Source organism: Lissotriton vulgaris, chromosome 9 (genome assembly GCF_964263255.1).
Source record: "Lissotriton vulgaris chromosome 9, aLisVul1.2, whole genome shotgun sequence".
Lineage (NCBI taxonomy): Eukaryota > Metazoa > Chordata > Amphibia > Caudata > Salamandridae > Lissotriton > Lissotriton vulgaris.
In genome coordinates, this window is record NC_141697.1 from 1,189,874 (window position 1) to 1,211,591 (window position 21,718).

Sequence of the window (21,718 nt, forward strand, 5' to 3'; positions counted from 1 at the left end):
GGCAGTGAGTGGCAGCATGGAGCCAGTGAGTGGCAGGATGGAGGCAGTGAGTGGCAGCATGGAGGCAGTGAGTGGCAGCATGGAGCCAGTGAGTGGCAGCATGGAGCCAGTGAGAGGCAGCATGGAGGCAGTGAGTGGCAGCATGGAGGCAGTGAGTGGCAGGATGGAGGCAGTGAGAGGCACCATGGAGCCAGTGAGTGGCAGCATGGAGCCAGTGAGTGGCAGGATGGAGGCAGTGAGAGGCACCATGGAGCCAGTGAGTGGCAGCATGGAGCCAGTGAGTGGCAGGATGGAGGCAGTGAGTGGCAGGATGGAGGCAGTGAGTGGCAGCATGGAGCCAGTGAGTGGCAGCATGGAGCCAGTGAGAGGCAGCATGGAGCCAGTGAGAGGCAGCATGGAGCCAGTGAGTGGCAGCATGGAGCCAGTGAGTGGCAGGATGGAGGCAGTGAGAGGCACCATGGAGCCAGTGAGAGGCAGCATGGAGCCAGTGAGAGGCAGCATGGAGCCAGTGAGTGGCAGCATGGAGCCAAATAGTGGCAGGATGGAGGCAGTGAGTGGCAGCATGGAGCCAGTGAGAGGCAGCATGGAGCCAGTGAGTGGCAGCATGGAGCCAGTGAGTGGCAGGATGGAGGCAGTGAGAGGCACCATGGAGCCAGTGAGTGGCAGCATGGAGCCATTGAGTGGCAGGATGGAGGCAGTGAGTGGCAGGATGGAGGCAGTGAGTGGCAGCATGGAGCCAGTGAGAGGCAGCATGGAGCCAGTGAGTGGCAGCATGGAGCCATTGAGAGGCAGCATGGAGCCAGTGAGTGGCAGCATGGAGGCTGTGAGTGGCAGCATGGAGCCAGTGAGTGGCAGCATGGAGGCAGTGAGAGGCAGCATGGAGCCAAATAGTGGCAGGATGGAGGCAGTGAGTGGCAGCATGGAGCCAGTGAGAGGCAGCATGGAGCCAGTGAGTGGCAGCATGGAGTCAGTGAGTGGCAGGATGGAGGCAGTGAGAGGCACCATGGAGCCAGTGAGAGGCAGCATGGAGCCAGTGAGAGGCAGCATGGAGCCAGTGAGTGGCAGCATGGAGCCAAATAGTGGCAGGATGGAGGCAGTGAGTGGCAGCATGGAGCCAGTGAGAGGCAGCATGGAGCCAGTGAGTGGCAGCATGGAGCCAGTGAGTGGCAGCATGGAGCCAGTGAGTGGCAGGATGGAGGCAGTGAGAGGCACCATGGAGCCAGTGAGTGGCAGCATGGAGCCAGTGAGTGGCAGGATGGAGGCAGTGAGTGGCAGCATGGAGCCAGTGAGTGGCAGCATGGAGCCAAATAGTGGCAGGATGGAGGCAGTGAGTGGCAGCATGGAGCAGTGAGAGGCAGCATGAAGGCAGTGAGTGGCAGCATGGAGCCAGTGAGTGGTAGCATGGAGCCAGTGAGTGGCAGCATGGAGGCAGTGCGTGGCAGGGTGGCGGAGCCAGTGAGTGGCAGCATGGAGCCAGTGAGTAGCAGCATGGAGCCAGTGAGTGGCAGCATGGAGCCAGTGAGTGGCAGCATGGAGGCAGTGAGTGGCAGCATGGAGGCAGTGAGTGGCAGCATGGAGCCAGTGAGTGGCAGTATGGAGGCAGTGAGTGGCAGCATGGAGGCTGTGAGTGGCAGCTTGGAGCCAGTGAGTGGCAGCATGGAGCCAGTGAGTGGCAGCATGGAGGCAGTGAGTGGCAGCATGGAGCCAGTGAGTGGCAGCATGGAGGCTGTGAGTGGCAGCATGGAGCCAGTGAGTGGCAGCTTGGAGCCAGTGAGTGGCAGCATGGAGCCAGTGAGAGGCAGCATGGAGCCAGTGAGGGGCAGCATGGAGCCAGTGAGTGGCAGCATGGATCCAGTGAGTGGCAGCATGGAGCCAGTGAGAGGCAGCATGGAGCCAGTGAGTGGCAGCATGGAGCCAGTGAGAGGCAGCATGGAGCCAGTGAGAGGCAGCATGGAGCCAGTGAGTGGCAGCATGGAGCCAGTGAGAGGCAGCATGGAGGCAGTGAGTGGCAGCATGGAGCCAGTGAGTGGCAGGATGGAGGCAGTGAGTGGCAGCATGGAGCCAGTGAGTGGCAGGATGGAGGCAGTGAGTGGCAGCATGGAGGCAGTGAGTGGCAGCATGGAGCCAGTGAGTGGCAGCATGGAGCCAGTGAGAGGCAGCATGGAGGCAGTGAGTGGCAGCATGGAGGCAGTGAGTGGCAGGATGGAGGCAGTGAGAGGCACCATGGAGCCAGTGAGTGGCAGCATGGAGCCAGTGAGTGGCAGGATGGAGGCAGTGAGAGGCACCATGGAGCCAGTGAGTGGCAGCATGGAGCCAGTGAGTGGCAGGATGGAGGCAGTGAGTGGCAGGATGGAGGCAGTGAGTGGCAGCATGGAGCCAGTGAGTGGCAGCATGGAGCCAGTGAGAGGCAGCATGGAGCCAGTGAGAGGCAGCATGGAGCCAGTGAGTGGCAGCATGGAGCCAGTGAGTGGCAGGATGGAGGCAGTGAGAGGCACCATGGAGCCAGTGAGAGGCAGCATGGAGCCAGTGAGAGGCAGCATGGAGCCAGTGAGTGGCAGCATGGAGCCAAATAGTGGCAGGATGGAGGCAGTGAGTGGCAGCATGGAGCCAGTGAGAGGCAGCATGGAGCCAGTGAGTGGCAGCATGGAGCCAGTGAGTGGCAGGATGGAGGCAGTGAGAGGCACCATGGAGCCAGTGAGTGGCAGCATGGAGCCATTGAGTGGCAGGATGGAGGCAGTGAGTGGCAGGATGGAGGCAGTGAGTGGCAGCATGGAGCCAGTGAGAGGCAGCATGGAGCCAGTGAGTGGCAGCATGGAGCCATTGAGAGGCAGCATGGAGCCAGTGAGTGGCAGCATGGAGGCTGTGAGTGGCAGCATGGAGCCAGTGAGTGGCAGCATGGAGGCAGTGAGAGGCAGCATGGAGCCAAATAGTGGCAGGATGGAGGCAGTGAGTGGCAGCATGGAGCCAGTGAGAGGCAGCATGGAGCCAGTGAGTGGCAGCATGGAGTCAGTGAGTGGCAGGATGGAGGCAGTGAGAGGCACCATGGAGCCAGTGAGAGGCAGCATGGAGCCAGTGAGAGGCAGCATGGAGCCAGTGAGTGGCAGCATGGAGCCAAATAGTGGCAGGATGGAGGCAGTGAGTGGCAGCATGGAGCCAGTGAGAGGCAGCATGGAGCCAGTGAGTGGCAGCATGGAGCCAGTGAGTGGCAGCATGGAGCCAGTGAGTGGCAGGATGGAGGCAGTGAGAGGCACCATGGAGCCAGTGAGTGGCAGCATGGAGCCAGTGAGTGGCAGGATGGAGGCAGTGAGTGGCAGGATGGAGGCAGTGAGTGGCAGCATGGAGCCAGTGAGAGGCAGCATGGAGCCAGTGAGTGGCAGCATGGAGCGATTGAGAGGCAGCATGGAGCCAGTGAGTGGCAGCATGGAGGCTGTGAGTGGCAGCATGGAGCCAGTGAGTGGCAGCATGGAGGCAGTGAGTGGCAGCATGGAGCCAGTGAGTGGCAGCATGGAGCCAGTGAGAGGCAGCATGGAGCCAGTGAGAGGCAGCATGGAGCCAGTGAGTGGCAGCATAGAGGCAGCATGGAGCCAGTGAGAGGCAGCATGGAGACAGTGAGTTGCAGCATGGAGACAGTGAGTGGCAGCATGGAGCCAGTGAGAGGCAGCATGGAGGCAGTGAGTGGCAGCATGGAGCCAGTGAGTGGCAGCATGGAGACAAATAGTGGCAGGATGGAGGCAGTGAGTGGCAGGATGGAGGCAGTGAGTGGCAGCATGGAGCCAGTGAGTGGCAGGATGGAGGCAGTGAGTGGCAGCATGGAGGCAGTGAGTGGCAGCATGGAGGCAGTGAGTGGCAGCATGGAGCCAGTGAGTGGCAGCATGGAGCCAAATAGTGGCAGGATGGAGGCAGTGAGTGGCAGCATGGAGCCAGTGAGAGGCAGCATGGAGCCAGTGAGTGGCAGCATGGAGCCAGTGAGTGGCAGGATGGAGGCAGTGAGAGGCACCATGGAGCCAGTAAGTGGCAGCATGGAGCCAGTGAGTGGCAGGATGGAGGCAGTGAGTGGCAGGATGGAGGCAGTGAGTGGCAGCATGGAGCCAGTGAGAGGCAGCATGGAGCCAGTGAGTGGCAGCATGGAGCCAGTGAGAGGCAGCATGGAGCCAGTGAGTGGCAGCATGGAGGCAGTGAGAGGCAGCATGGAGCCAGTGAGAGGCAGCATGGAGCCAGTGAGTGGCAGCATAGAGGCAGCATGGAGCCAGTGAGAGGCAACATGGAGACAGTGAGTGGCAGCATGGAGGCAGCATGGAGCCAGTGAGAGGCAGCATGGAGGCAGTGAGAGGAAGCATGGAGCCAGTGAGAGGCAGCATGGAGCCAGCGAGTGGCAGCATGGAGCCAGTGAGTGGCAGCATGGAGCCAGTGAGAGGCAGCATGGAGCCAGTGAGTGGCAGCATGGAGCCAGTGAGTGGCAGCATGGAGGCAGTGAGTGGCAGCTAGGAGCCAAATAGTGGCAGCATGGAGCCAGTGAGTGGCAGCATGGAGGCAGTGAGTGGCAGCATGGAGCCAAATAGTGGCAGCATGGAGCCAGTGAGTGGCAGCATGGAGCCACTGAGTGGCAGCTTGGAGCCAAATAGTGGCAGCATGGAGCCAAATAGAGGCAGCATGGAGCCAGTGAGTGGCAGCATGGAGGCAGTGAGTGGCAGCATGGAGTTAGTGAGTGGCAGCATGGAGCTAGTGAGTGGCAGCTTGGAGCCAAATAGTGGCAGCATGGAGCCAGTGAGTGGCAGCATGGAGTCAGTGAGTGGCAGCATGGAGCCAAATAGTGGCAGCATGGAGTCAGTGAGTGGCAGCATGGAGCCAGTGAGAGGCAGCATGGAGGCAGTGAGTGGCAGCATGGAGCCAGTGAGTGGCAGCATGGAGCCAGTGAGTGGCAGCATGGAGTTAGTGAGTGGCAGCATGGAGCCAGTGAGTGGCAGCATGGAGGCAGTGAGTGGCAGCATGGAGCCAGTGAGTGGCAGCATGGAGGCAGTGAGTGGCAGCATGGAGCCAGTGAGTGGCAGCATGGAGCCAGTGAGTGGCAGCATAGAGCCAGTGAGTGGCAGCTTGGAGCCAAATAGTGGCAGCATGGAGCCAGTGAGTGGCAGCATGGAGCCAGTGAGTGGCAGCATGGAGTTAGTGAGTGGCAGCTTGGAGCCAAATAGTGGCAGCATGGAGCCAGTGAGTGGCAGCATGGAGTTAGTGAGTGGCAGCATGGAGCCAGTGAGTGGTAGCATGGAGGCAGTGAGTGGCAGGATGGAGGCAGTGAGTGGCAGCATGGAGGCAGTGAGTGGCAGCATGAAGGCAGTGAGTGGCAGCATGGAGCCAGTGAGTGGCAGCATGGAGGATGTGAGTGGCAGCATGGAGCCAGTGAGTGGCAGCATGGAGGCAGTGAGTGGCAGCATGGAGCCAGTGAGTGGCAGCATGGAGCCAGTGAGAGGCAGCATGGAGCCAGTGAGAGGCAGCATGGAGCCAGTGAGTGGCAGCATAGAGGCAGCATGAAGCCAGTGAGAGGCAGCATGGAGACAGTGAGTTGCAGCATGGAGCCAGTGAGTGGCAGCATGGAGCCAGTGAGAGGCAGCATGGAGGCAGTGAGTGGCAGCATGGAGCCAGTGAGTGGCAGCATGGAGACAAATAGTGGCAGGATGGAGGCAGTGAGTGGCAGGATGGAGGCAGTGAGTGGCAGCATGGAGCCAGTGAGTGGCAGGATGGAGGCAGTGAGTGGCACCATGGAGCCAGTGAGAGGCAGCATGGAGCCAGTGAGAGGCAGCATGGAGCCAGTGAGTGGCAGCATGGAGCCAAATAGTGGCAGGGTGGAGGCAGTGAGTGGCAGCATGGAGCCAGTGAGAGGCAGCATGGAGCCAGTGAGTGGCAGCATGGAGCCAGTGAGTGGCAGGATGGAGGCAGTGAGAGGCACCATGGAGCCAGTGAGTGGCAGCATGGAGCCAGTGAGTGGCAGGATGGAGGCAGTGAGTGGCAGGATGGAGGCAGTGAGTGGCAGCATGGAGCCAGTGAGAGGCAGCATGGAGCCAGTGAGTGGCAGCATGGAGCCAGTGAGAGGCAGCATGGAGCCAGTGAGTGGCAGCATGGAGGCTGTGAGTGGCAGCATGGAGCCAGTGAGTGGCAGCATGGAGGCAGTGAGCGGCAGCATAGAGGCAGCATGGAGCCAGTGAGAGGCAGCATGGAGACAGTGAGTGGCAGCATGGAGCCAGTGAGTGGCAGCATGGAGCCAGTGAGTTGCAGCATGGAGGGAGTGAGTGGCAGCATGGAGCCAGTGAGTGGCAGCATGGAGCCAGTGAGAGGCAGCATGGAGCCAGTGAGTAGCAGCATGGAGGCAGCATGGAGCCAGTGAGAGGCAGCATGGAGGCAGTGAGAGGCAGCATGGAGCCAGTGAGAGGCAGCATGGAGCCAGCGAGTGGCAGCATGGAGCCAGTGAGTGGCAGCATGGAGCCAGTGAGAGGCAGCATGGAGCCAGTGAGTGGCAGCATGGAGCCAGTGAGTGGCAGCATGGAGGCAGTGAGTGGCAGCTAGGAGCCAAATAGTGGCAGCATGGAGCCAGTGAGTGGCAGCATGGAGGCAGTGAGTGGCAGCATGGAGCCAAATAGTGGCAGCATGGAGCCAGTCAGTGGCAGCATGGAGCCACTGAGTGGCAGCTTGGAGCCAAATAGTGGCAGCATGGAGCCAAATAGAGGCAGCATGGAGCCAGTGAGTGGCAGCATGGAGGCAGTGACTGGCAGCATGGAGTTAGTGAGTGGCAGCATGGAGCTAGTGAGTGGCAGCTTGGAGCCAAATAGTGGCAGCATGGAGCCAGTGAGTGGCAGCATGGAGTCAGTGAGTGGCAGCATGGAGCCAAATAGTGGCAGCATGGAGTCAGTGAGTGGCAGCATGGAGCCAGTGAGAGGCACCATGGAGCCAGTGAGTGGCAGCATGGAGCCAGTGAGTGGCAGCATGGAGCCAGTGAGAGGCAGCATGGAGCTAGTGAGTGGCAGCTTGGAGCCAAATAGTGGCAGCATGGAGCCAGTGAGTGGCAGCATGGAGCCAGTGAGTGGCAGCTTAGAGCCAAATAGTGGCAGCATGGAGCCAGTGAGAGGCAGCATGGAGCCAGTGAGAGGCAGCATGGAGCCAGTGAGAGGCAGCATGGAGCCAGTGAGTGGCAGCATGGAGGCTGTGAGTGGCAGCATGGAGCCAGTGAGTGGCAGCATGGAGCCAGTGAGTGGCAGCATGGAGGCAGTGAGTGGCAGCATGGAGCCAGTGAGTGGCAGCATGGAGCCAGTGAGTGGCAGCATGGAGTTAGTGAGTGGCAGCATGGAGCCAGTGAGTGGCAGCATGGAGGCAGTGAGTGGCAGCATGGAGCCAGTGAGTGGCAGCATGGAGGCAGTGAGTGGCAGCATGGAGCCAGTGAGTGGCAGCATGGAGCCAGTGAGTGGCAGCATAGAGCCAGTGAGTGGCAGCTTGGAGCCAAATAGTGGCAGCATGGAGCCAGTGAGTGGCAGCATGGAGCCAGTGAGTGGCAGCATGGAGTTAGTGAGTGGCAGCTTGGAGCCAAATAGTGGCAGCATGGAGCCAGTGAGTGGCAGCATGGAGTTAGTGAGTGGCAGCATGGAGCCAGTGAGTGGTAGCATGGAGGCAGTGAGTGGCAGGATGGAGGCAGTGAGTGGCAGCATGGAGGCAGTGAGTGGCAGCATGAAGGCAGTGAGTGGCAGCATGGAGCCAGTGAGTGGCAGCATGGAGCCAGTGAGTGGCAGCATGGAGGCAGTGCGTGGCAGGGTGGCGGAGCCAGTGAGTGGCAGCATGGAGCCAGTGAGTAGCAGCATGGAGCCAGTGAGTGGCAGCATGGAGCCAGTGAGTGGCAGCATGGAGGCAGTGAGTGGCAGCATGGAGGCAGTGAGTGGCAGCATGGAGCCAGTGAGTGGCAGTATGGAGGCAGTGAGTGGCAGCATGGAGGCTGTGAGTGGCAGCTTGGAGCCAGTGAGTGGCAGCATGGAGCCAGTGAGTGGCAGCATGGAGGCAGTGAGTGGCAGCATGGAGCCAGTGAGTGGCAGCATGGAGGCTGTGAGTGGCAGCATGGAGCCAGTGAGTGGCAGCTTGGAGCCAGTGAGTGGCAGCATGGAGCCAGTGAGAGGCAGCATGGAGCCAGTAAGAGGCAGCATGGAGCCAGTGAGTGGCAGCATGGAGCCAGTGAGTGGCAGCATGGAGCCAGTGAGAGGCAGCATGGAGCCAGTGAGTGGCAGCATGGAGCCAGTGAGAGGCAGCATGGAGCCAGTGAGAGGCTGCATGGAGCCAGTGAGTGGCAGCATGGAGCCAGTGAGAGGCAGCATGGAGGCAGTGAGTGGCAGCATGGAGCCAGTGAGTGGCAGGATGGAGGCAGTGAGTGGCAGCATGGAGCCAGTGAGTGGCAGGATGGAGGCAGTGAGTGGCAGCATGGAGGCAGTGAGTGGCAGCATGGAGCCAGTGAGTGGCAGCATGGAGCCAGTGAGAGGCAGCATGGAGGCAGTGAGTGGCTGCATGGAGGCAGTGAGTGGCAGGATGGAGGCAGTGAGAGGCACCATGGAGCCAGTGAGTGGCAGCATGGAGCCAGTGAGTGGCAGGATGGAGGCAGTGAGAGGCACCATGGAGCCAGTGAGTGGCAGCATGGAGCCAGTGAGTGGCAGGATGGAGGCAGTGAGTGGCAGGATGGAGGCAGTGAGTGGCAGCATGGAGCCAGTGAGTGGCAGCATGGAGCCAGTGAGAGGCAGCATGGAGCCAGTGAGAGGCAGCATGGAGCCAGTGAGTGGCAGCATGGAGGCTGTGAGTGGCAGCATGGAGCCAGTGAGTGGCAGCATGGAGGCAGTGAGAGGCAGCATGGAGCCAAATAGTGGCAGGATGGAGGCAGTGAGTGGCAGCATGGAGCCAGTGAGAGGCAGCATGGAGCCAGTGAGTGGCAGCATGGAGCCAGTGAGTGGCAGGATGGAGGCAGTGAGAGGCACCATGGAGCCAGTGAGAGGCAGCATGGAGCCAGTGAGAGGCAGCATGGAGCCAGTGAGTGGCAGCATGGAGCCAAATAGTGGCAGGGTGGAGGCAGTGAGTGGCAGCATGGAGCCAGTGATAGGCAGCATGGAGCCAGTGAGTGGCAGCATGGAGCCAGTGAGTGGCAGGATGGAGGCAGTGAGAGGCACCATGGAGCCAGTGAGTGGCAGCATGGAGCCAGTGAGAGGCAGCATGGAGCCAGTGAGTGGCAGCATGGAGCCATTGAGAGGCAGCATGGAGCCAGTGAGTGGCAGCATGGAGGCTGTGAGTGGCAGCATGGAGCCAGTGAGTGGCAGCATGGAGGCAGTGAGAGGCAGCATGGAGCCAGTGAGAGGCAGCATGGAGCCAGCGAGTGGCAGCATGGAGCCAGTGAGTGGCAGCATGGAGCCAGTGAGAGGCAGCATGGAGCCAGTGAGTGGCAGCATGGAGCCAGTGAGTGGCAGCATGGAGGCAGTGAGTGGCAGCTAGGAGCCAAATAGTGGCAGCATGGAGCCAGTGAATGGCAGCATGGAGGCAGTGAGTGGCAGCATGGAGCCAAATAGTGGCAGCATGGAGCCAGTGAGTGGCAGCATGGAGCCACTGAGTGGCAGCTTGGAGCCAAATAGTGGCAGCATGGAGCCAAATAGAGGCAGCATGGAGCCAGTGAGTGGCAGCATGGAGGCAGTGAGTGGCAGCATGGAGTTAGTGAGTGGCAGCATGGAGCTAGTGAGTGGCAGCTTGGAGCCAAATAGTGGCAGCATGGAGCCAGTGAGTGGCAGCATGGAGTCAGTGAGTGGCAGCATGGAGCCAAATAGTGGCAGCATGGAGTCAGTGAGTGGCAGCATGGAGCCAGTGAGAGGCAGCATGGAGGCAGTGAGTGGCAGCATGGAGCCAGTGAGTGGCAGCATGGAGCCAGTGAGAGGCAGCATGGAGCTAGTGAGTGGCAGCTTGGAGCCAAATAGTGGCAGCATGGAGCCAGTGAGTGGCAGCATGGAGCCAGTGAGTGGCAGCTTAGAGCCAAATAGTGGCAGCATGGAGCCAGTGAGTGGCAGCATGGAGTTAGTGAGTGGCAGCATGGAGCCAGTGAGTGGCAGCATGGAGGCAGTGAGTGGCAGCATGGAGGCAGTGAGTGGCAGCATGGAGCCAGTGAGTGGCAGCATGGAGCCAGTGAGTGGCAGCATGGAGGCAGTGAGTGGCAGCATGGAGGCAGTGAGTGGCAGCATGGAGCCAGTGAGTGGCAGCAAGGAGTTAGTGAGTGGCAGCATGGAGCCAGTGAGTGGCAGCATGGAGGCAGTGAGTGGCAGCATGGAGCCAGTGAGTGGCAGCATGGAGGCAGTGAGTGGCAGCATGGAGCCAGTGAGTGGCAGCATGGAGCCAGTGAGTGGCAGCATAGAGCCAGTGAGTGGCAGCTTGGAGCCAAATAGTGGCAGCATGGAGCCAGTGAGTGGCAGCATGGAGCCAGTGAGTGGCAGCATGGAGTTAGTGAGTGGCAGCTTGGAGCCAAATAGTGGCAGCATGGAGCCAGTGAGTGGCAGCATGGAGTTAGTGAGTGGTAGCATGGAGGCAGTGAGTGGCAGGATGGAGGCAGTGAGTGGCAGCATGGAGTCAGTGAGTGGCAGCATGAAGGCAGTGAGTGGCACCATGGAGCCAGTGAGTGGCAGCATGGAGCCAGTGAGTGGCAGCATGGAGGCTGTGAGTGGCAGCATGGAGCCAGTGAGTGGCAGCATGGAGGCAGTGAGTGGCAGCATGGAGCCAGTGAGTGGCAGCATGGAGCCAGTGAGAGGCAGCATGGAGCCAGTGAGAGGCAGCATGGAGCCAGTGAGTGGCAGCATAGAGGCAGCATGGAGCCAGTGAGAGGCAGCATGGAGACAGTGAGTTGCAGCATGGAGCCAGTGAGTGGCAGCATGGAGCCAGTGAGAGGCAGCATGGAGGCAGTGAGTGGCAGCATGGAGCCAGTGAGTGGCAGCATGGAGACAAATAGTGGCAGGATGGAGGCAGTGAGTGGCAGGATGGAGGCAGTGAGTGGCAGCATGGAGCCAGTGAGTGGCAGGATGGAGGCAGTGAGTGGCACCATGGAGCCAGTGAGAGGCAGCATGGAGCCAGTGAGAGGCAGCATGGAGCCAAATAGTGGCAGGGTGGAGGCAGTGAGTGGCAGCATGGAGCCAGTGAGAGGCAGCATGGAGCCAGTGAGTGGCAGCATGGAGCCAGTGAGTGGCAGGATGGAGGCAGTGAGAGGCAGCATGGAGGCAGTGAGTGGCAGCATGGAGCCAGTGAGTGGCAGCATGGAGGCAGTGAGTGGCAGCATGGAGCCAGTGAGTGGCAGCATGGAGCCAGTGAGAGGCAGCATGGAGGCAGTGAGTGGCAGCATGGAGGCAGTGAGTGGCAGGATGGAGGCAGTGAGAGGCACCATGGAGCCAGTGAGTGGCAGCATGGAGCCAGTGAGTGGCAGGATGGAGGCAGTGAGAGGCACCATGGAGCCAGTGAGTGGCAGCATGGAGCCGGTGAGTGGCAGGATGGAGGCAGTGAGTGGCAGGATGGAGGCAGTGAGTGGCAGCATGGAGCCAGTGAGTGGCAGCATGGAGCCAGTGAGAGGCAGCATGGAGCCAGTGAGAGGCAGCATGGAGCCAGTGAGTGGCAGCATGGAGGCTGTGAGTGGCAGCATGGAGCCAGTGAGTGGCAGCATGGAGGCAGTGAGAGGCAGCATGGAGCCAAATAGTGGCAGGATGGAGGCAGTGAGTGGCAGCATGGAGCCAGTGAGAGGCAGCATGGAACCAGTGAGTGGCAGCATGGAGCCAGTGAGTGGCAGGATGGAGGCAGTGAGAGGCACCATGGAGCCAGTGAGAGGCAGCATGGAGCCAGTGAGAGGCAGCATGGAGCCAGTGAGTGGCAGCATGGAGCCAAATAGTGGCAGGGTGGAGGCAGTGAGTGGCAGCATGGAGCCAGTGATAGGCAGCATGGAGCCAGTGAGTGGCAGCATGGAGCCAGTGAGTGGCAGGATGGAGGCAGTGAGAGGCACCATGGAGCCAGTGAGTGGCAGCATGGAGCCAGTGAGTGGCAGGATGGAGGCAGTGAGTGGCAGGATGGAGGCAGTGAGTGGCAGCATGGAGCCAGTGAGAGGCAGCATGGAGCCAGTGAGTGGCAGCATGGAGCCATTGAGAGGCAGCATGGAGCCAGTGAGTGGCAGCATAGAGGCTGTGAGTGGCAGCATGGAGCCAGTGAGTGGCAGCATGGAGGCAGTGAGAGGCAGCATGGAGCCAGTGAGAGGCAGCATGGAGCCAGCGAGTGGCAGCATGGAGCCAGTGAGTGGCAGCATGGAGCCAGTGAGAGGCAGCATGGAGCCAGTGAGTGGCAGCATGGAGCCAGTGAGTGGCAGCATGGAGGCAGTGAGTGGCAGCTAGGAGCCAAATAGTGGCAGCATGGAGCCAGTGAGTGGCAGCATGGAGGCAGTGAGTGGCAGCATGGAGCCAAATAGTGGCAGCATGGAGCCAGTGAGTGGCAGCATGGAGCCACTGAGTGGCAGCTTGGAGCCAAATAGTGGCAGCATGGAGCCAAATAGAGGCAGCATGGAGCCAGTGAGTGGCAGCATGGAGGCAGTGAGTGGCAGCATGGAGTTAGTGAGTGGCAGCATGGAGCTAGTGAGTGGCAGCTTGGAGCCAAATAGTGGCAGCATGGAGCCAGTGAGTGGCAGCATGGAGTCAGTGAGTGGCAGCATGGAGCCAAATAGTGGCAGCATGGAGTCAGTGAGTGGCAGCATGGAGCCAATGAGAGGCAGCATGGAGGCAGTGAGTGGCAGCATGGAGCCAGTGAGTGGCAGCATGGAGCCAGTGAGAGGCAGCATGGAGCTAGTGAGTGGCAGCTTGGAGCCAAATAGTGGCAGCATGGAGCCAGTGAGTGGCAGCATGGAGCCAGTGAGTGGCAGCTTAGAGCCAAATAGTGGCAGCATGGAGCCAGTGAGTGGCAGCATGGAGTTAGTGAGTGGCAGCATGGAGCCAGTGAGTGGCAGCATGGAGGCAGTGAGTGGCAGCATGGAGGCAGTGAGTGGCAGCATGGAGCCAGTGAGTGGCAGCATGGAGCCAGTGAGTGGCAGCATGGAGGCAGTGAGTGGCAGCATGGAGCCAGTGAGTGGCAGCATGGAGTTAGTGAGTGGCAGCATGGAGCCAGTGAGTGGCAGCATGGAGGCAGTGAGTGGCAGCATGGAGCCAGTGAGTGGCAGCATGGAGGCAGTGAGTGGCAGCATGGAGCCAGTGAGTGGCAGCATGGAGCCAGTGAGTGGCAGCATAGAGCCAGTGAGTGGCAGCTTGGAGCCAAATAGTGGCAGCATGGAGCCAGTGAGTGGCAGCATGGAGCCAGTGAGTGGCAGCATGGAGTTAGTGAGTGGCAGCTTGGAGCCAAATAGTGGCAGCATGGAGCCAGTGAGTGGCAGCATGGAGTTAGTGAGTGGCAGCATGGAGCCAGTGAGTGGTAGCATGGAGGCAGTGAGTGGCAGGATGGAGGCAGTGAGTGGCAGCATGGAGGCAGTGAGTGGCAGCATGAAGGCAGTGAGTGGCAGCATGGAGCCAGTGAGTGGCAGCATGGAGCCAGTGAGTGGCAGCATGGAGGCTGTGAGTGGCAGCATGGAGCCAGTGAGTGGCAGCATGGAGGCAGTGAGTGGCAGCATGGAGCCAGTGAGTGGCAGCATGGAGCCAGTGAGAGGCAGCATGGAGCCAGTGAGAGGCAGCATGGAGCCAGTGAGTGGCAGCATAGAGGCAGCATGGAGCCAGTGAGAGGCAGCATGGAGACAGTGAGTTGCAGCATGGAGCCAGTGAGTGGCAGCATGGAGCGAGTGAGAGGCAGCATGGAGGCAGTGAGTGGCAGCATGGAGCCAGTGAGTGGCAGCATGGAGACAAATAGTGGCAGGATGGAGGCAGTGAGTGGCAGGATGGAGGCAGTGAGTGGCAGCATGGAGCCAGTGAGTGGCAGGATGGAGGCAGTGAGTGGCACCATGGAGCCAGTGAGAGGCAGCATGGAGCCAGTGAGAGGCAGCATGGAGCCAGTGAGTGGCAGCATGGAGCCAAATAGTGGCAGGGTGGAGGCAGTGAGTGGCAGCATGGAGCCAGTGAGAGGCAGCATGGAGCCAGTGAGTGGCAGCATGGAGCCAGTGAGTGGCAGGATGGAGGCAGTGAGAGGCACCATGGAGCCAGTGAGTGGCAGCATGGAGCCAGTGAGTGGCAGGATGGAGGCAGTGAGTGGCAGGATGGAGGCAGTGAGTGGCAGAATGGAGCCAGTGAGAGGCAGCATGGAGCCAGTGAGTGGCAGCATGGAGCCAGTGAGAGGCAGCATGGAGCCAGTGAGTGGCAGCATGGAGGCTGTGAGTGGCAGCATGGAGCCAGTGAGTGGCAGCATGGAGGCAGTGAGTGGCAGCATAGAGGCAGCATGGAGCCAGTGAGAGGCAGCATGGAGACAGTGAGTGGCAGCATGGAGCCAGTGAGTGGCAGCATGGAGCCAGTGAGTTGCAGCATGGAGGGAGTGAGTGGCAGCATGGAGCCAGTGAGTGGCAGCATGGAGCCAGTGAGAGGCAGCATGGAGCCAGTGAGTAGCAGCATGGAGGCAGCATGGAGCCAGTGAGAGGCAGCATGGAGGCAGTGAGAGGCAGCATGGAGCCAGTGAGAGGCAGCATGGAGCCAGCGAGTGGCAGCATGGAGCCAGTGAGTGGCAGCATGGAGCCAGTGAGAGGCAGCATGGAGCCAGTGAGTGGCAGCATGGAGCCAGTGAGTGGCAGCATGGAGGCAGTGAGTGGCAGCTAGGAGCCAAATAGTGGCAGCATGGAGCCAGTGAGTGGCAGCATGGAGGCAGTGAGTGGCAGCATGGAGCCAAATAGTGGCAGCATGGAGCCAGTCAGTGGCAGCATGGAGCCACTGAGTGGCAGCTTGGAGCCAAATAGTGGCAGCATGGAGCCAAATAGAGGCAGCATGGAGCCAGTGAGTGGCAGCATGGAGGCAGTGAGTGGCAGCATGGAGTTAGTGAGTGGCAGCATGGAGCTAGTGAGTGGCAGCTTGGAGCCAAATAGTGGCAGCATGGAGCCAGTGAGTGGCAGCATGGAGTCAGTGAGTGGCAGCATGGAGCCAAATAGTGGCAGCATGGAGTCAGTGAGTGGCAGCATGGAGCCAGTGAGAGGCACCATGGAGCCAGTGAGTGGCAGCATGGAGCCAGTGAGTGGCAGCATGGAGCCAGTGAGAGGCAGCATGGAGCTAGTGAGTGGCAGCTTGGAGCCAAATAGTGGCAGCATGGAGCCAGTGAGTGGCAGCATGGAGCCAGTGAGTGGCAGCTTAGAGCCAAATAGTGGCAGCATGGAGCCAGTGAGAGGCAGCATGGAGCCAGTGAGAGGCAGCATGGAGCCAGTGAGTGGCAGCATGGAGGCTGTGAGTGGCAGCATGGAGCCAGTGAGTGGCAGCATGGAGCCAGTGAGTGGCAGCATGGAGGCAGTGAGTGGCAGCATGGAGCCAGTGAGTGGCAGCATGGAGCCAGTGAGTGACAGCATGGAGTTAGTGAGTGGCAGCATGGAGCCAGTGAGTGGCAGCATGGAGGCAGTGAGTGGCAGCATGGAGCCAGTGAGTGGCAGCATGGAGGCAGTGAGTGGCAGCATGGAGCCAGTGAGTGGCAGCATGGAGCCAGTGAGTGGCAGCATAGAGCCAGTGAGTGGCAGCTTGGAGCCAAATAGTGGCAGCATGGAGCCAGTGAGTGGCAGCATGGAGCCAGTGAGTGGCAGCATGGAGTTAGTGAGTGGCAGCTTGGCGCCAAATAGTGGCAGCATGGAGCCAGTGAGTGGCAGCATGGAGTTAGTGAGTGGCAGCATGGAGCCAGTGAGTGGTAGCATGGAGGCAGTGAGTGGCAGGATGGAGGCAGTGAGTGGCAGCATGGAGGCAGTGAGTGGCAGCATGAAGGCAGTGAGTGGCAGCATGGAGCCAGTGAGTGGCAGCATGGAGCCAGTGAGTGGCAGCATGGAGGCAGTGCGTGGCAGGGTGGCGGAGCCAGTGAGTGGCAGCATGGAGCCAGTGAGTAGCAGCATGGAGCCAGTGAGTGGCAGCATGGAGCCAGTGAGTGGCAGCATGGAGGCAGTGAGTGGCAGCATGGAGGCAGTGAGTGGCAGCATGGAGCCAGTGAGTGGCAGTATGGAGGCAGTGAGTGGCAGCATGGAGGCTGTGAGTGGCAGCTTGGAGCCAGTGAGTGGCAGCATGGAGCCAGTGAGTGGCAGCATGGAGGCAGTGAGTGGCAGCATGGAGCCAGTGAGTGGCAGCATGGAGGCTGTGAGTGGCAGCATGGAGCCAGTGAGTGGCAGCTTGGAGCCAGTGAGTGGCAGCATGGAGCCAGTGAGAGGCAGCATGGAGCCAGTGAGAGGCAGCATGGAGCCAGTGAGTGGCAGCATGGAGCCAGTGAGTGGCAGCATGGAGCCAGTGAGAGGCAGCATGGAGCCAGTGAGTGGCAGCATGGAGCCAGTGAGAGGCAGCATGGAGCCAGTGAGAGGCTGCATGGAGCCAGTGAGTGGCAGCATGGAGCCAGTGAGAGGCAGCATGGAGGCAGTGAGTGGCAGCATGGAGCCAGTGAGTGGCAGGATGGAGGCAGTGAGTGGCAGCATGGAGCCAGTGAGTGGCAGGATGGAGGCAGTGAGTGGCAGCATGGAGGCAGTGAGTGGCAGCATGGAGCCAGTGAGTGGCAGCATGGAGCCAGTGAGAGGCAGCATGGAGGCAGTGAGTGGCAGCATGGAGGCAGTGAGTGGCAGGATGGAGGCAGTGAGAGGCACCATGGAGCCAGTGAGTGGCAGCATGGAGCCAGTGAGTGGCAGGATGGAGGCAGTGAGAGGCACCATGGAGCCAGTGAGTGGCAGCATGGAGCCAGTGAGTGGCAGGATGGAGGCAGTGAGTGGCAGGATGGAGGCAGTGAGTGGCAGCATGGAGCCAGTGAGTGGCAGCATGGAGCCAGTGAGAGGCAGCATGGAGCCAGTGAGAGGCAGCATGGAGCCAGTGAGTGGCAGCATGGAGGCTGTGAGTGGCAGCATGGAGCCAGTGAGTGGCAGCATGGAGGCAGTGAGAGGCAGCATGGAGCCAAATAGTGGCAGGATGGAGGCAGTGAGTGGCAGCATGGAGCCAGTAAGAGGCAGCATGGAGCCAGTGAGTGGCAGCATGGAGCCAGTGAGTGGCAGGATGGAGGCAGTGAGAGGCACCATGGAGCCAGTGAGAGGCAGCATGGAGCCAGTGAGAGGCAGCATGGAGCCAGTGAGTGGCAGCATGGAGCCAAATAGTGGCAGGGTGGAGGCAGTGAGTGGCAGCATGGAGCCAGTGAGAGGCAGCATGGAGCCAGTGAGTGGCAGCATGGAGCCAGTGAGTGGCAGGATGGAGGCAGTGAGAGGCACCATGGAGCCAGTGAGTGGCAGCATGGAGCCAGTGAGTGGCAGGATGGAGGCAGTGAGTGGCAGGATGGAGGCAGTGAGTGGCAGCATGGAGCCAGTGAGAGGCAGCATGGAGCCAGTGAGTGGCAGCATGGAGCCATTGAGAGGCAGCATGGAGCCAGTGAGTGGCAGCATGGAGGCTGTGAGTGGCAGCATGGAGCCAGTGAGTGGCAGCATGGAGGCAGTGAGTGGCAGCATGGAGCCAGTGAGTGGCAGCATGGAGCCAGTGAGAGGCAGCATGGAGCCAGTGAGAGGCAGCATGGAGCCAGTGAGTGGCAGCATAGAGGCAGCATGGAGCCAGTGAGAGGCAGCATGGAGACAGTGAGTTGCAGCATGGAGCCAGTGAGTGGCAGCATGGAGCCAGTGAGAGGCAGCATGGAGGCAGTGAGTGGCAGCATGGAGCCAGTGAGTGGCAGCATAGTTTTATAGAAGAGAGATAGAATATTAGAGACAGAATCAGTGATTCTCCGACGACCAGAAAGTGGAGTCATAACACTAGCAGAAGCAGAGAATAAAGTAGCAGTCGGAACAGATAGAACAGGAACAGTAGGAGTAGCAGGCAGAGTAGCCTGTGAACTAGCAGGTGTAAGCGATACAGGTATAGGTAAAGAAGCCGGCAACCCTGGAAGAGGGGGTGCCGAAGGAACATTAACATTGACCACAGGAGGTACAGGAGCTTGATTCTGGGGAGCAGGAGCAGGAATACCAGGCTGTCCAGCAACCGGTAAAGGTGGAGCCGTAGCACCCTGTGCATACGGTGGGGGTGACCGTAACAAGTAAGACAACAGAGGATCATTTTCGGGGTCCTCTACTATCTTAGCTGTACTCGATGGCAAGGCAGGATAGCACTTGTCTATCGCTAAATTACGCTCTCTATTGGCCACCTCCATTGCTTTCTCAGACTCGTTGAGTTGCAGCTGCTTAGCAGACTGTTCTAAAGTCAACTCTTGCTCTTTCTGTTCTTTCTTCAACTTTTTAATTTCTCTCTGTTTAGATTCTTTTCGCCAATAACGAAGAGAATCAAACATTGCCGGCCGGGCTTTCTTCTTGAACAATTTTGTTTCTAAATTATCAATAACTTGGGGTTCAAAACTACCATGCAGTGGCCAACTAAGGACACCGTCTTTCTCCGTATATCGGACCCACACCTCATTATAAGATATAGGACCCACTCCAAACTTACAATACAGATCATAAAGAGGAGTTCCAATCGGAGGAACCAGACATGAGTCCTCCAACCGGAAATCACTGTTGCAACCAAAATACGACAACATACAATTTTTCCGACTTACCATTTTATAATCCGGAACACAGAACAGACAAAAAAACACAAACAAAGGTGCGCACTCGAACCAAGAATTTAGGCCTACCAAAGCGAACAAATGTATCGATACCCAAAACTAAACCAAATGATTATCGTAACTAGAACAACCAGTGATAATCTTACGAAACCAAACCAAACCAAGAACTAAAAGGATTTTATCCTAACAGGAACAACCCTTACGAGATAACCAACTAGCAACCACTTAATACTTAACTGAGGCACTGAAGACGTCACCAAGGAGAAACCCGTCTCGTCTCGCCGTACTAAGGACTGCACCTCGGGTCCAAGACAGGGCGACGGTCAAGGCAACGGACCACTGCAGCCGTCCGAACGGGAACCCTCGTGGAAGAGATCGTCGGGCCACTTTTGCGATATGCCGGGATCGATGAAGTGGGGCGCCTCCCTCAGGAATCTTCACACGAAGCTTCTCGAACTCTTAAGGCTTTTGGACTGGTACCGAATGACGTCGCCCCACGTGGGGCGCCAATTGGAGTTCTGGACTTTTTGGTTCCGTCCAGAGGTGTCAGGGATAACACCCGAAGACCCCGGAGTTCTACCTGTCTCGGTGCACAAATAAACAGAAACACGGGCTTCTCCCTTCTGGCGTCAAAGACCAAAGGTTTATTACTGCAGGGACAAAGAAGTCGCAGAAACTACACACGGGCAGATTTTAGGAGCCTGTTCGATTTGTACAAAAAGGGTTGCTCCTTATATACTGAATATTGGGCTTCGGGCAAATTCTTTACATGTTAGTACATTCCAAAACCTTTGTGTCCTAAACAATAAATATTTGGCGTTGCACAGGAATCGTCAACAATATCTGATGTCAAAACATTACGAACGAGGGGTTCCCACTGTTCCATCATAATCCCATGTCAACTTTTCATTCAAGACCCGGACCGCCTCATCGTAAATTTCGTTACCTCCCCCTAATAAAGGCCCAGAAGGAAAGGAGCAGAGCCAGGTGCAGAAGATAGAAAAGCAGGATAAGAGATGTTTGTGGGTCGTAAATGGGCAAGGCTACCAGCTTCGGCCGCCTAATCATGATCAGGCCAACGAACACGAGAACCAGTATAGCAGGACTGGCCTCAGGCAGAGGAGGCAACTTCTGTCGAGTCATGCAGCCATGGCGTGTTCTGTTCTAAGGTGCACGTGTCACTAGCAAGGTGAATCTCCGGCTAAAGCTTACGTGTCCTTAAGTGAAAGAGGTCACTGCGTGTCCATTGTCTATGTGAGGGCAAGAAACACAAAATGGCTTCCGTGATCTAAGATGGATGCCATGGGTAGATCAGAAATATGCTCGTAACAGGAGTGCTCTTGCTCGTAGCATGGCGAAAACACCAGGATATGCTAAATGGATCATTTGCGGTTCACTGATACCAAAATTATGTATTTACAACAATGTTGAAAACACGGGTTCAAATCGTCACGGAACCTCAACACCATGCAATTCTTGACCACATTCTCCGCACATTTGGGAATTCCACCATTCTCCCACACTGGGGCCAACAACTTACAAATCCCTTTCGCACTAATGTGAGACAAACCATGTACCATCGTAACCACCGCAAGCACATATGCATCCGGCAACATCCATCTTTGGTGTTCTGATAATTCAACCCAACAACCAGTCGAATCCAATCTACCCGTAGTTTCTCTCCACACACTCTTTTCATTTTCAGTAGCTTCAGCCTGGATTGATTTCACACTCTCAATCGTATCTTCACACATTCCAGCTGCACCAATCCATCTCGGAGGGCCTGCAACGTACATTCGACTCATCACATTTCTCGCTGTTTCTTTCGCAACTTCATCCGCAAACGCATTACCACGACCAACATCATCCGTAACCTTCCGATGAGCACTACACTTTACAATCGCAACTTGCTTCGGCAAAGTAAGTGACTCAAGAAGCTCATTCACCAACTGCCCATGTTGGATCTTAGTCCCATGGGATGTGAGAAATCCCCTTTCTTTCCACAAGCGTCCAAAACTGGGTGCTACACCAAACGCGTACTGACTATCGGTATACACATTCACTCTCTTTCCCTCAGATAAAATACACGCTCTCGTTAATGTAACCAATTCTGCTGCTTGCGCCGAATTATAGCTCACTCGTGCAGTTTCAACAATCGTACATAATGTCGTCACGGCATACGCCGCGGTCGTATCGCCATTTGGGAGCTTGTAGCATGACCCATCGACCCATAGCGTACCATCAGGATCCGAAAGAGGAGTATCTTTTAAATTGACTCTCCCCTTCGTTTCCTCCTCCGTCCTAAGAAAACAATCATGCTGTTCCTGACAATCTGTGTCCACAGAAATCGGCAACAATGTCGCTGGATTCAATACATTACACCGCTTGATGTGCACATGACTAGCCAACAGCGTCAACTCATAACCCGACAACCTCGCACTAGTGAGGTGCTGAGTCTTGGTCCTATTTAATAGAGTATCCACTGCATGTGGAACCATCACAACCAATGTGTTATCCATCAGCAATCCAGCAGACTGTTGGATAGAAACAGCCGCTGCCGCTGTAGCTCTTAAGCAACTTGGCAACGCTCTAGCTACTGGATCTAAAGTCGACGAGAAATACGCACATGGACGCTGCTTATCACCGAATTGTTGAGTCAAAACTGACAATGCACAACCCTCTCTCTCGTGGACATAGAGTGTAAAAGGCTTACTGTAGTCAGGAGTACCCAACACTGGAGCAGAACACAACGCATCACGCAACTCAGAAAAACTTTTCTGACAATCGTCAGACCAAGGAAGAGGGTTCGGTATATCCTTACAAGTCAATGCCAACAGAGGTTTTGCCAACAAAGAAAAGTTCGGAATCCACTGTCTACAATACGACGTGATACCCAGAAAAGCACGTACCTCTCTCTGTGTACTTGGCACAGTCATTTGAGCAATCGCTTGAATTCGTTCTGGGGTCAACCTTCTTCCCTCCTTCG